Consider the following 15,473-nt stretch of genomic DNA (forward strand, 5'->3'; position numbering starts at 1 on the left):
CTGTTTTTAATTTCAGAACTAATCCCAAATTATTTTAATATATAAGAAAAAATGAAAAAAATAGTACAAACCGAAAATGAAAAAGGAAATGGGGCGCCCCGCGCCGTGCATGGGCCGGCCCAAGAGGGCGCGCGGGGGACGCGAGGGTGTGCGCTGCCGAGGGTGCGCGCTTCTGGTGGTATAGGAGCTCCCCCCTTTGTCTTAGTTTACTGAGCCTTTCAGCGCATGCCGAAGGTACCTGTGGCAGGCTCATCAGGCGTGGGCTTAGGCCTTTCCTACCTTTAGCAGGTCCACCCCAGCGCCTCGCTAACAGCCCCAACCGCCATGGCCGTTTTGGCTGGCACGCCTTGCCGGACCGTCGGGCAGTCGCCAGCCGCACCTTTGCTATCACGCATCGCGTTGTCGATGGCGCAATTCCGCCACACCGTTACGCACAACATTCTTGCATGACGTGGCGCCGTGCAGGCGGTGGCGACGCCGCGCTGGAGTGAGTTTCTCTCCGCTGGTAACCTCTGGAGACTTCACCTCCTTCCTTAAGGAATTCTTCTGGTTCATGCCCACGCAGCGACCGATCCTTGTCGCAAAGCTCACAAACGATTCCATATGCATAAATAAAGAACCGATTATTAGATCCATGATTGATGCCAATAAGACAAAAAATACCTTCTCCTGATCGATTTTTCTTCTGTACGGACGCATCCATGCCGATGCATGTTTGTCTCCGCTGTTATCAAGACCTCATGCGTCGCCGCCTTCCGGAGTCTCGCCACCACACATGCCGTACGTTGTTAAGCTTTATGCACTAGCCAGCGCAATCAAAAATCTGAATTGAGAACACAAAGAGGGGCTATCAATAATTTTTTAATAAATTGCAAAAATCAGGACTTGAACTTAAGACCTTAACTCCGTTACCATGTTAAGCTTCATGCACTAGGTAACACAACTGAAAGTCCGACCTGATGAAAAGGGCTAGGCAATCTACATATACACTTCAACACCCCCTTTCACGTGTGATGCAGAAAGTCAACCACCTTCTCGGCCTTTTCTTTCTCGCACGGTAGAGACCATGTGCTGATAACATGATACGAGTAAAAACGAGAGAGATGTAAATGAATCTAACAAGTATCAATTTCATTGATGATCAATCCTTATATACAAGTGGAGGGGACGCGAGTGAAGGGGCGCGTCCATTCGATGAGGAGCGAGGGAACCGTCGTGAACATGCAGTTGCACAAGAGAGGATTATCTCCTTAATAACATTATTAATTAAATCCTAACAAATCTCCAAAGATGGCCAATATGGACCATTATATACTCTACCCCCCCCCCCCCCCCCCCAAGATGAAGTAGATTATTGGTTCTGCAAAACTAATCTTGACTCTAAACACTGTCATGCCATGAGGAAATTTCCCGACTAACGGCCCAGATGAAGTAGGTTATATCCTTAATAACATTATAAGCTAAGCAACTCAATAGGCATTTCCCGACTAACGGCCTTCCAGGCTTCAGGTCCAGCCATATAATTGGACGGGCAAATCGGAACCTCACACAAGTGATTCATCTAGAGTCGTGGTTTGTTCCTTGTATGGTTACATCACAATATGCAGTCATAGTTGCACCAGGATTGAAAAGTGAGTATTTCATTGATGATCCATCCTTATATACAAGTGGAGGGGACGCAAATGGAGGGGCGCGTCCACTCGATGGAACCGTCGTGAACATGCAGTTACACAAGAGAGGATTATCTCCTTAATAACATTATTAATTAAATCCTAACAATCTCCAAAGGTGGCCAATATGGGCCATTATATACTCTACCCCCAGATGAAGGAGACTATTGGTTCTGCAAAACTAATCTTGACTCTAAACACTGTCATGTCATGAGGAAATTAAGCCAAGCAACTCAATAGGCATTTCCCGGCTAACGGCCTTCCAGACTTCAGGTCCAGCCATATAATTGGATGGGCAGATCGGAACCTCACACAAGTGATTCATCTGGAGTCGTGGTTTGTTCCTTGTATGGTTACATCACAATATGCAGTCATAGTTGCACCAGGATTGAAAAGTGAGTATTTCTTTATAACTATTCAAGGGTTTTTCATAGTAAAACAATGTAATACCATCATGTCAGCTACATTCCAAATTCTGAGATGTGAAGCACCGAGGACAACATTATCAGTAAAACAATGGACTGTTACATGTTTATCCATCACATATCTGCAGGAAAGAATTACCTCGGCCCATTTGACAGCAATCAGATTTGCGACCCTCTGATTCAAAGATTCCCTTGAAATGATCATAACGTATATTCATAGTCTGTCAAATAAGCAAACTGATAAGTGATACCAATTTGGGCGAGTACAGTAGTAACCAACACCCTTTTGGGCGAGGAACATGCAATGTTTAAAAATATCATTTCTCCTTGGAGATAGCAAGACCAATAAACCGGTATAAGCCTGGGTCCCCCATTACGCTGGTATCCACGGTTACTTTTTTGCCTTACCAGTTTAGTTTCGCCTCACCTCCCACCACCACCCCTCCACACTTGGTTTTTTCCTCCCACCTCACGTTGGTTTTTGGTGCTCCACCTTCCACATTCGTTTTTTCTTCTTCGATCTGGTTTTTCATCTAAATCATTCGGCTTAAGACTCTATCCTCATCCACTGAAATGCATCAAATCTCTTCTGAGGGTTGTGCCGATAAGTTGTGTAAAATTTCGATCAGGTACCCGCCGGATTGTATTCGTGATGTTCTGAACTCGGATCGTGCCAAGATGACTGGATAATACACAACCCATTTAAACTAAAAAACATATATTCTATTTTTAAGTTGTCAATAACATTGTTTTTTTAGAATCACCGGGGGGGGGGGGGGGAGTTCCCCACCTGAATATATTGCTCAAACGACTGCAGAAGCAGCTACTACAGAATTACAGAGGCACGGTGCAATGTGCAGAGAGGTAGGAACGCCACAAGAAGACGTCCTCCTTGTCACCCGTATCGACGAGACGGTGTGACCAAAGGTCTAGGTCAGAGATAAGGTTTCTAGTTGTTATTACAAAACATTGATCGATGCACCTAAACAGCATGTCATTTCACGCGGCCCAAATCTTCCAAAGCAATGTGAGGAGAACGAAGGGCCAGGCATTCTTGGGTAGATGTTGAGGCAGCGAGGTGTCCCAGAGCTCGTTGAGGTCGTTAGAGGCGGGCAGGAAGCCTACTCGTTGCCATATCCGATTGGCAAGAGGACATGTGATGAAGAGATGAGTGGTGTCCTCAGGTGACGCAGCACAGCGGGGGCATAGATTAGAGGTGATTATATGCTTGTGAGCTAGGTTCACTCTGCTGTTGAGGCGATCTTTGAAAAGAAGCCAAGCAAAAATCTTGATTTTGCGAGGAGCCTTGGTGCCCAAATGAGGGGGGCAAAGAGATCCGTGTCTGGCTTGGTCATGAGCGTGCCGTAGGCCTGCTTGGTGGAGAAGTCATGTCCCTGGAGTAGGAACCGTTGATCTTCCTCAGTCGACGGCATGAAGTCTCGCAAAACAGCCAAAAGCGAAGCAAGCTCCTGTTCTGCTGTAAGAGAGAGACGATTATGGAGGTTGGCTTCGATACCGAAGCGAAAAATGTTAGCCGCTTTAACCAGTTGTAGGGTGGAGTGCAAGAAGAGGTGCGGGAAGGTGGTAGCTAGGGGTTTTGGTGTGAGCCAGGTGTCCATCCAGAAGTATGTGTGTGTGCCACTGTTTGTGAGTACAAAGGAGATTGATTGTAGGGTTGGGATTTGTTGGGTGATCGTGCGGCACAAGAAGGAAGTTTGGGGGCCGATGAAACTAGGGTGTTTGGGTGTTGGAGATCTAGCCAGTCTAGCCAAGGTGATTGTGCGGAGGAGAGTGCTTTGGTGGCAAACTTCATTAGGAGGCCGTTGTTTTGGACATGTAGGTTTTTGAGCCCTAAACCACCGAATTTTTTTGGCGAACAAACATTTTTCCACGCAATCATACACTGAGCACCCGAGCAGGCATCTTCACCAGCCCAGAAGAAAGACCTCCTCAAGGAGTCGATGACTTTGAGGGTCTTTTTTGGGATACAGAAAACATACATGAAGTAGGTAAGAAGGGAGTCGAGGACCGCAGAGATGAGGATGAGCCGATCGCCTTTGTCTAGAAGTTTTGCTCTCCAGCCAGTCAGTAGCTTCCGAGATCGTGCAATCAAGGGTGCGAAAGCATTGGAGGGGGGCTTGGTTGGAGCAAGGGGGATTCCGAGGTAAGTTTGAGGGAAGGGGGCGCGTGAGCAGCCCATGGCGAGAGCAGCGTCAGCAGCTAGGGTTTCATCTGTGTGAAGGGTGGCCATGGTGGTTTTGGAGAAGTTGATGGTGAGGCCGGTAGCTTGTGCAAAGCTATTTAGGAATTTTTTTGAGAGCTGTGGCTGCAAGGGGGAGGCGGCTGCGATGATGAGCGTGTCGTCGGCGTATTGGAGAATGGTGGGAGGCAGGTGGGTAAAGATGGGGTGGTGGAGGAGGGCAGGCTCGGAGTTTTGGATGATGAGTTGCTGGAGAAGATCGGAGACGATGAGGAATAGGTAGGGAGAGGCATGGTCGCCCTGGCGTAGGCCTTTCTTGCATTGTATCCAGTGGCCGGGGATGCCATTTAGGAGGATAGCAGTTTTGCCTGTGTGGAGAATGTTTTGGATCCAGGAGCGAAAAGTATGCGAGAAGCCGCGGACAACCAAGATTCTGTCAAGGGCAGGCCAGGCGACAGAATCAAAAGCCTTCCTGAAGTCGAGTTTGAAAACCATGGTCGGCCTTTTGCGGGAGTGGCAGGAGCTGATTAGGTCGGCTGCAAAGACGTAGTTTTCGGCAATATTCTACCGGTGATGAACCCAATTTGGTTGCCATGAACTAGACTAGGAATGAGAGGTTTTAGGCACGAGGTGATGGCTTTAGCAAAAGCTTTTACGGGGCTGTTTTGTAGGGAGATCGGTCTGAAGGCGTCGGGTGAGGAGGGGGATGCGTTCTTGGGGAGGAGGACGATGTGGGCATGATTTAAACATTTTGTGTCGGCTGTGCCTTGCTGGAGTTGTTGGAAAAAGGGTAGAATGGCATGTTTTATAGTGGGCCAGAAAGAACTGTAGAAGAAGGGGTCGAAACCGTCTGGTCTAGGGCTAGCTTGGGGGTTCATTTGGAAGAAGGCCAACTTAATTTCGTCCTCAGAGAACGGAACATCAAGGGCATGAAGGCCAGGAACAGGTTGAGGATAGATGGAACTAAGGTCAAAATCCCAGGACGTCGTGGCAGGAGAGCCTATGAGTGAGACGAAAAAATCTCGTAGGATTTTTGCTTTGTGGGGGTGAGAAGTGAAAACCGTGCCGTCGCGTGTGAGGGAGAAGATTTTGTTTTTCCTAAGGCGTTGTGAGGCAGACATGTGGAAGAATTTTGAGTTTTCACCTCCGTGGATTGCACGAGAAACTTTGGCACACCACTTCCAATATTCCATTTTTTCTTGGATATTGCTTTTGAGAAGGGACACGATGATTTTGCGAGTGAGGAGTTCGGGCGGGGAGAGAGGCCTGGATTCCTCTACATGATTGAGGGCGGCGATAGCGGTTTTACATCGAGATTTGTGGAGGGGGCGGGAGTGCGAGAGCGAGCCCATTTTTTGAGCCCGGCCCGAGTCTTTTTGAGCAGAGAAGCGAGGGTGGTGGCAGAGTTGGCGGTGGTGGTAGGCCGTGAAGGGGCCCAAATGGCGCTGATAATGTTACTGCAGGGCCGCCACTTGGCCCAGCCAGGCTCAAATTTGAAGAAATTGGTCCGCGGGATTGTTGTGGTGACATGTATGAGGAGGGGTACGTGATCGAACGTGAAGCGCGTGAGAGAGGAGAGCACTACTAGGAAAAGGCCTACTAATGGCGCACCTAATTTGGCCATTAATGGCGCATTAGTGGTGCGCCATTAGTGCCACGCCATTAGTATATTTTACTAATGGCGCACCACAGGTGCACCATTAGTATCTGGTATACTAATGGCGCACCTCAGATGCGCCATTAGTATATACAACAGTGCGCCATTAGTATGCCTCCCAGGGGGCCATGTATACCCAGGTGCTTTGGCATACTAATGACGCACAACAACAAGATGCGCCATTAGTAACTTCGGCATACTAATGGCGCACTGTTTAATGATGCGCCATTAGTATCCTTTGGCATACTAATGGCGCACTGTGATGTGATGCGCCATTAGTATGAATATTAGATTTTTTTTAATTTTTTTTATTTTCTGTTTTTTGCACAGGTTACAAAATGTATAATTGGACAAAATATAGACAGCACACATCAACAACAGATTCATCGAATACAATAGAAAATTAGTCTCTGAATACAATTCATCATATTAGTCCCCGAATACAATTCATCATATTAGTCTCCGAATTGAAAAGACCGAACAAAGATAGAACATTATATTACAAGTCTCGAGACCGCGAGTAGCGAGTTTGTCTTCACACTACAAGTCGATATCGATCATCTAAACTACCATCACATAGAAGAGAGCTGCGGTCATCACGATGAGCATCATCATGATGAAACTCGTCTTCATCCGGTTCCTCCAACGCTCCCTCCCCTATCCCGCTAGATAGCGGGCGTATCTAGAAAAAGTCCTAAACTAAACTATCTAGTTCTTCATCTTCTGCTTCTTTCTTCCAGTTCATCAACCTGCAAAACAAGAAACAACAAACATGAAAAACTTGATCAAGGTTTAAATGTAGCATTCCCCTTAGCAAAATGCCTTTGCTGTAGGAGCTAGCACTTACGAGTTTGGAAACATTAGTCAAACCCCAATCAGATTAAGTTGATCAAAGAAACAGTAGAAGAGAGCCAACACTGCATAAATGGAGCCAATAACCCAAAAGACAGAAGTAGAGCCAGCAAAGTATAGATCAAAGCCAAACCCAAAGATCAACTCAAACTAGAACTAACTCCATGATTAGGGGATCCCTCAATTAAGCTTGGGTTAGTTTTCAGATGAAATCCAACAAACCCACTACTAATCAACTAGCCCAGAGGTAGGGTTTGAACTAGGGATTGTCCTCAGGCAGCCTAGTAGTGCTAGGACTATTGCATCATTGGATCAAGTAGTGCAACATCTTTAAGTAACGATGAGAGCCTCAGGACACCATCATTGGCATGGCAAGATTAAGGAGCACCTGTTCTTATCAGTGAGAGTAGGAGAGAAAGAAAGAAAGTGAAGAGACCAGTGCAGCATCTGTTCAAATCAGATTTAAGAGAGAGGGAATTGGCAAGGAAAGATATAGTCCATAACCTGCAAGAAGAAATAGGCCATTGATAGCACATTTACTAAACATCTGCTATAAGCAGAACACATACACCCACTTACACATGGGTACTATTCTGTATATAGGTACACAAGCACAACACATGCACCTGGTATAGATAGGAGTATAAGCATGCATCTAAATTATCCGAAACATATGGAATAGCTAATGCAAAGAAAGAATTATCACTACATGCAACCGTCAGGATTATGTCCTGTACAATATACAACTAAACCACCAGTAGATGATGTACTAAACCATACAAGAAATACCAATACATGGTATTTAGATAAAGACTAGTATATATCAAACACAGATACCAGCTTGAAAGAGAAACTATAATTTTATACCACTATAGGAGCAAATCATGAAGTACACAGAGTAATTGCAGTAAAGAGATGAATCAGTATATGTTGATCAATAAGAGAGTTACAGCTATATACAAATGAAGGACTATATCCTTTATAAGATAACAAAGAAACAGTAGCACTTATGCATATGAACAAACAGAACCAGCAGCCAACCAATTAAGAAACTAGCATGTGCTATATGACAGGAACAATAACATCTATAAGACCAAGATAATTGAAATGATAGGCCAACATTAGGGTCATGCAATCATTCGATCCCATCATTGCAGCACTAGTTGAGCAACAAATCAAATATAACAGTAGTTCCATTGGTTCAACCAACAAGTTAACAAAAGTTTACTTCCCACTACTAATTTTGCAACTCGTGATAATAAAGAAAACAGAGCACAAATAAATAGGAATGATCCATCCATCCATCCCCTAACTAATGTATTGATCCATCCATCCATGACCTAACTAATGTTGTTGTATCTCTAGACTAAGTGCAGCAACACAAGAAGGACTAAAACTGCAGAGCACATGTGTACGTAACTACTATACTCATCCATGGCAAATTGTACCAAACCATCCATACATAGCCAGATTGCAATGGAGTGGATTTAACACAAGACATGAAAAATTGATGAGCCAAATGATTTTTAGTATTACTAACTTGAAAGGAAGCTCACTGTTTCCATCTTCTATCTATCCATGATTTTATTTTTCTAAAGCAAGCATCAAAAAGCACAATGACAATCGAATTTCACACAAAAACTGAACCAATACTTGCTGTTATGTAGTGTCCATGACAATTGCAATTCATGTCCACTCCAGATCAGATTTGCAAGGGCTAGAAAGAGAGGTTGTAGCTCACCATGTATGGGGGTAGGAGGTGGATGCAGGGGAGGGGTGGATGGTGTCCTGCAGAAGAAGCTTCGCCATTAGAGCAACCTGCACAAAACAGAGGAAGGGGAGATGAATAAATCATGGTGAGGAAAAGGGCCTTCCACATGATTAGATCGGGAAGAGAAACAACAACAAAAATACCAAAAAATTCCCTTCCATGGCGTGCTGTACTAGGAGCAGCTCCTCTCTCTCCGCTAGGGTTTGGGGCGCTGGGAGGCTCCATGGTGCCGCTGCGTGGTGGCGGACAAGGGAATCCATCTCCATGGCGGCGTCCCGCCCCACGGAGGTGCGCCCCTCCTGCCGTCGTCGCCGGCACACCCATGGTGACCTGCAGAGAAGGAAGAGAAGATGAGGTGAGGTGAGGAGGAGATGGTGGGTGAAGAAGGAGGGGAAGGGGCTTACCAGTGCTGGATCCGGTCACCTATGGCCTCGCCGTGGCCTGCCATGGCGGATCCCGGCGAACAAAAGGGGATGCAAAACCCTAGCCAGTGTGGGAGCCGCGGATCTGCATGGAGGTAAGCCAGATGCGGACCAAGGGGATCTCGCCGGCGTGCTGCGCGCGGCCAGAGCTCGCCGGAACCGGGTGGCGTGGGTGGCGACGGCGGCGAGGGAGAGAGGGGTTTGGGGGGAAGAGAGGAGGCGACGAGGGTTTGGGTGGGTTCGAGCGAGAGAGAGTGTGTGTGTGTGTGTGTTGGTGCATTGGGTCGGATGGATGGAAGGATGTCCAAAATATCTTGTTGCTGCCAATTTACTAATGGCGCATCAACTCTAAATGCACCATTAGTAATCCAGGTTACTAATGGCGCACTTTCTGGTGGTGCGCCATTAGTAGTTTTGCAAAAAAAAACTAATGGCGCACTGTTCCACAGTGCGCCATTACTAGTTTAAACTAGTAATGGCGCACGGTCGAACAGTGCGCCATTACTAGTTTAAACTAGTAATGGCGCACGGTCGAACAGTGCGCCATTAGTAGTTTTGCAAAAAAGAATAAAAAATATAATAAAAAAACAACATTAGTGGCGCACTTTTCGACAGGTGCGCCATTACTAGTTACAACTAGTAATGGCGCACTGTGTCTGGATGCGCCATTAGTATGTTTGGACAGGCGCACTAGTTCAAAATTTTTTTTTGATACTAATGGCGCACCCTGGGCCAGGTGCGCCATTAGTAGTTTCAGCTCTAATGGCGTATCAGAAGGTGGTGCGCCATTAGTATATACTAATGGCGCACCGCTTGTCTGGTGCGCCATTAGTGTCAATCCCATCTATAGCCTTTTTCTAGTAGTGGAGGGAGGAGTTTGGGAAGGTGTCTGCCCAAGCTAGGTTGAAAAAGAACGGTCGATACGTTCTAGGGTGGTTGATGCTCTATTGTTGGACCAAGTGTATTGGCGGTCAAGAAGCGGCAGCTCGATGAGGGGGAGTTCATCCAGTGTTTGGTTGAAAGCATTGGCTTCGGATTGTCTAAACGCATCATTATTTTTGTCTGAGGGGTAACGGAGTAGGTTGAAATCTCCTACAAGTAACCATGGAGAGCCGTCTGGTTGTGAGATAGCAAGTAGCTCATCGAAGAAGGATTGTCTGAGGGTGCGGGAGGAGGGGGCATAGATATTGGTGATAGCTATGTTACGGTCGGTTGCCATGGATCGCAAAATCATGGTTGAGGAGAAGGTGAGGTGGCTAAAGGAGATTACTTGGAAGGAGGCAGAGTTGACGGCGGAGATGGTGCCACCCGCCGTTCCGACGGCAGGTAGGGAAAAAACTTGGTCTAGCTGCCTAGGCATGAAGGATCGTAACTTTGGGTCGGGGAGCGCATTGAGTTTGGACTCTTGTAATAAAGCAATGTGGGGATTGATTGAGATGAGTTCAGAGAGAATGTCCAAGAATTTTGCGTCGTCCCCCAGGCCACGCACATTCCACGAACAGATAGAGAAAGTTGCATTACTCATGTAGACGGAGCGTACACTAGAGGTTTAAGATAGCAGTACAGGTACATGATAGTAGCAAAAGGTACAACGATGCGCTACTACGGAACTGCCCTAGATTACGGAGGAAATGGGACCAAAAGTACAGAGGACCGTGAGGAACGAGCATGACAACGACAACTGGCGGCGGCATCGTGGGCCATCCCGACATGCATTGCAGAGATGGAGAGATGATCATGGAGCGTCGTCAGCACCGGGGGCCGAGTCTTCAGCCTCAAGGATCGCGTCAACATGGTCGTCGTTCGCACCACAGAGCAGTGCAATGGTGGTCAGATCTTCAGCGGAGGCGGGAGGAGCATCAGCGACATCGAGGCGGGCGTCGTGGATGGCGCGATCGATGGCCGATCCCACATCGGCAGCAGAGAGGCGTGCGGCCTTGGCTTTGACAGCCTTGGCGAGCATGGGGGAGTACTTGGCCTCCTTGCCAGCAAGGCGCGCGCTGTGGCGCAGCTTGTCCTTGGAGCGGGAGTGATCACGGGCTGTCTTGCGGCGCTCCTTGCGCACGGTGCACTTGTGGGTGTCAAAGTCGTGGAGAGGGAGGTCTGCGTCCATGGTGGCATGGGTCAGAACAGTGGTAGCAGTAGCTAAAGAAATGGGTTGATTAGGAGATGGAGAGATTGGGGCTTTACCAGTTGCACGTGATGATTCGCCCGCCGTGAAGGTGAAGGCGGGGTGGTCTGTTGTGGAAGCAATCGGAGGCACGGACGCAACAAATGTAGAGGCATCAGAGGGGACCAGTGAGCTGATGGGCGGGGCGGCGTCCGCCGGGCGTGCGGGCGGGGCAGGTGGGAGCATGGCCCCGACAAGCGAAGTCGGGCGATGATAACCCACAAGTATAGGGGATCGCAACAGTTTTCGAGGGTAGAGTATTCAACCCAAATTTATTGATTCGACACAAGGGGAGCCAAAGAATATTCTTAAGTATTAGCAGCTGAGTTGTCAATTCAACCACACCTGGAAACTTAATATCTGCAGCAAAGTATTTAATAGCAAAGTAATATGATAGTAGTGGTAACAGTAGCAAAAGGTAACGGTAACAAAAGTAATGTTTTTGGTATTTTGTAGTGATGATAACAATAGCAACGGAAAAGTAAATAAGCGAAGAACAATATATGGAAAGCTCGTAGGCAATGGATCGGTGATGGAGAATTATGCCGGATGTGGTTCATCGTGTAACAATCATAACCTAGGGTGACACAGAACTAGCTCCAATTCATCAATGTAATGTAGGCATGTATTCTGAATATAGTGATACGTGCTTATGGAAAAGAACTTGCATGACATCTTTTGTCCTACCCTCCCGTGGCAGCGGGGTCCTAGCGGAAACTAAGGGATATCAAGGCCTCCTTTTAATAGAGTACCGGACCAAAGCATTAACACATAGTGAATACATGAACTCCTCAAACTACGGTCATCACCGGGAGTGGTCCCGATTATTGTCACTTCAGGGTTGTCGGATCATAACACATAGTAAGTGACTATAGACTTGCAAGATAGGATCAAGAACTGTCATATATTCATGAAAACATAATAGATTTAGATCTGAAATCATGGCACTCGGGCCCTAGTGACAAGCATTAAGCATAGCAAAGTCATAGCAACATCAATCTCAGAACATAGTGGATACCAGGGATCAAACCCTAACAAAACTAACTCGATTACATGATAAATCTCATCCAACCCATCACCGTCCAGCAAGCCTACGATGGAATTACTCACGCATGGTGGTGAGCATCATAAAATTAGTGATGGAGGATGGTTGATGATGATGATGGCGACGGATTCCCATCTCCGGAGCCCCGAACAGACTCCAGATCAGCCCTCCCGAGAGAGTTTAGGGCTTGGCGGCGGCTTCGTATCGTAAAATGCAATGAATCTTTCTCCTTGATTTTTTTCTTTCCGAACATGAATATATAGAGTTGGAGTTGAGGTCGGAGGAGCTCCAGGGGGCCCACGAGGTAGGGGGGCATGCCCAGGGGGGGCAGGCGCGCCCCCACCCTCGTGGCTAGGGTGTGGCCCCCCTGGTCTTGATCTTCTGCCAGTATTTTTTATTATTTCCAAAAATACGCTCCGTGGAGTTTCAGGTCATTCCGAGAACTTTTGTTTCTGCACATAAATAACACAATGGAAATTCTGCTGAAAACAGCGCCAGTCCGGGTTAGTTCCATTCAAATCATGCAAGTTAGAGTCCAAAACAAGGGCAGGAGTGTTTGGAAAAGTAGATACGACAGAGACGTATCAACTCCCCGGCCCCAAGCTTAAACCTTTGCTTGTCCACAAGCAATTCAGTTGACAAACTGAAAGTGATAAAGAAAAACTTTTACAAACTCTGTTTGCTCTTGTTGTTGTAAATATGTAAAGCCATCATTCAAGTTTTCAGCAAAGATTATAAACTAACCATATTTACAATAACGCTTAGGTCTCATGTTTACTCATATAAATGGCATAATCAACTAGCGAGCAATAATAATAAATCTCGGATGACAACACTTTCTCCAAACAATCATAATATGATATAACAAGATGGTATCTCGCTAACCCTTTCTAAGACCGCAAAACATAAATGCAGAGCACCTTTAAAGATCAAGGACTGACTAGACATTGTAATTCATGGTAAAACAGATCCATTCAAGTCATACTCAATGTAAACTAACAGTAATGAATGCAAATGACAGTGGTGCTCTCCAACTGGTGCTTTTTAATAAGAGAATAATGACTCAACATAAAAGTAATAGATAGGCCCTTCGCAGAGGGAAGCAGGGATTTGTAGAGGTGCCAGAGCTCGGTTTTGAAATAGAGACGAATAATATTTTGAGCGGTATACTTTCATTGTCAACATAACAACCAAGAGATGGCGATATCTTCTATGCTACACACATTATAAGCGGTTCCCAAACAGAATGGTAAAGTTTATACTCCCCCTCCACCAACAAGCATCAATCCATGGCTTGCTCGAAACAACGAGTGCCTCCAACTAACAAGAGTCCCAGGGGGAGTTTTGTTTGCAATTATTTTGATTTAATTTGCATAAAGCATGAGACTGGGCATCCTGGTGACCAGCCACTTTCTCGTGAGTGAGGAGCGAAGTCCACTCCTCTTGAGAATAACCCGCCTAACATGGGAGATACTGATACGTCTCCGTCGTACCTACTTTTCCAAACACTTTTGCCCTTGTTTTGGACTCTAACTTGCATGATTTGAATGGAACTAACCCAGACTGACGCTGTTTTCAGCAGAATTACCATGCTGTTATTTATGTGCTGAAACAAACGTTCTCGGAATGACCTGAAACTTCATGGAGCAACTTTTTGGAAAATATAAAAAATACCTGCAAAAGATGAAGGCCAGGGGGCCCACCACCTGTCCACGAGGGTGGGGGCGCGCCCCCTACCTCGTGGGCCCCCTGGTGCCTCTCCGACTCCAACTCCAACTCTATATATTGTGTTTCGGGGAGAAAAAAAATCAAAGAGAAGAATTCATCACGTTTTACGATACGGAGGCGCCGCCAGGCCCTAAAACCTCTCGGGAGGGCTGATTTGGAGTCCGTTCGGGGCTCCGGAGAGGGGAATCCGTCGCCATCGTCATCATCAACCATCCTCCATCACCAATTTCATGATGCTTTGTGATTACAGGTGGATCTGGAAAGCGAAGATACCCCTGAAAATTCAGATTTTCCTTTGGCAATTGTTTAGATGCCATTTTGACTAGAGAGGTCATGAAAAAAAGGAACTGGCCTGGGAATCCTAGACGTTCATTTTGTAGGAGCATTGAAACATCTCAGCACCTGTTCTTTACCTGTCCGGTAGCTCGGGTTGCTTGGAGAATGATAGGCTGTGTGCTGGGCACAGACCTATGCCCGAATAACATGTGGCAATTTTTTCTTGGTGCTATGTGTTCTTACCTGATGGAGCCAGGTTCTATACCTTTGGACTGGCAGCCGTATGGTGGGCTATCAGGAATAGCCGTAACCAAGTTACTTTTGAGCATAAACAACTTAAAACACCTTTTAATGTGGTGTACTCTGCATGTGGCTTTTTGACATACTGGGCAGGCTTGATGACTGGTGCTGATAAGGAGGCAATGGAGCGTGGTGCCAAGATGCTCAAGACGAACGCGTCGGCAATGATGAGAATTTGTGCAGCTCCAACCAGGGCGATGATGGATTGAAGCTGATGACTTCTGGTGATAAGGACTACGTCCTGGTCCGACCTGCTGCCTGATTCTTTTGAGTCTTTTTCACTCCTGTGTGGGTGTTTGTTTGCTTAGCTGTGAGCCTGGTGTCCTCGAGTTTGATACTATTGGTTCTTTTGCTGCGTGTGGTCTGTGGGTGGAGTTGGGTGTCACTGGGTTTTTGCCCCACAATGAGCTGCCCGATGACGGGTGCTCGTGGTGGGTTTCCCAGTGGTGCTCTGAGCTCGCACTCCCTTTCCGGTTTCCTTATGGTTGTTGGTAGGTCTTTGCTTCTGTTCGTGTGGTCTTCGTTAATTGTGGGTCGACTTGAACTTTGTATTTCCGTTATGATGAGTAATGGAAAGGGGTGGCGCCCGGTTCAAAAAAAATTCATGATGCTCACCGTCGTGCGTGAGTAATTCCATCGTAGGCTTGCTAGACGATGATGGGTTGGATGAGATTTATCATGTAATCGAGTTAGTTTTGTTAGGGTTTGATCCCTAGTGTCCACTATGTTCTGAGATTAATGTTGCTATGACTTTGCTATGCTTAATGCTTGTCACTAGGGCCCGAGTGCCATGATTTCAGATATGAACCTATTATGTTTTCATCAATATATGAGAGTTCTTGATACTATCTTGCAAGTCTATAGTCACCTATTATGTGTTACGATCCGTTAACCCCGAAGTGACAATAATCGGGATACTTACCGGTGATGACCGTAGTTTGAGGAGTTCATGTATTC

The sequence above is a fragment of the Triticum aestivum genome, chromosome 5A, assembly GCF_018294505.1.
Source record: "Triticum aestivum cultivar Chinese Spring chromosome 5A, IWGSC CS RefSeq v2.1, whole genome shotgun sequence".
Classification (NCBI taxonomy): Eukaryota; Viridiplantae; Streptophyta; class Magnoliopsida; order Poales; family Poaceae; genus Triticum; species Triticum aestivum.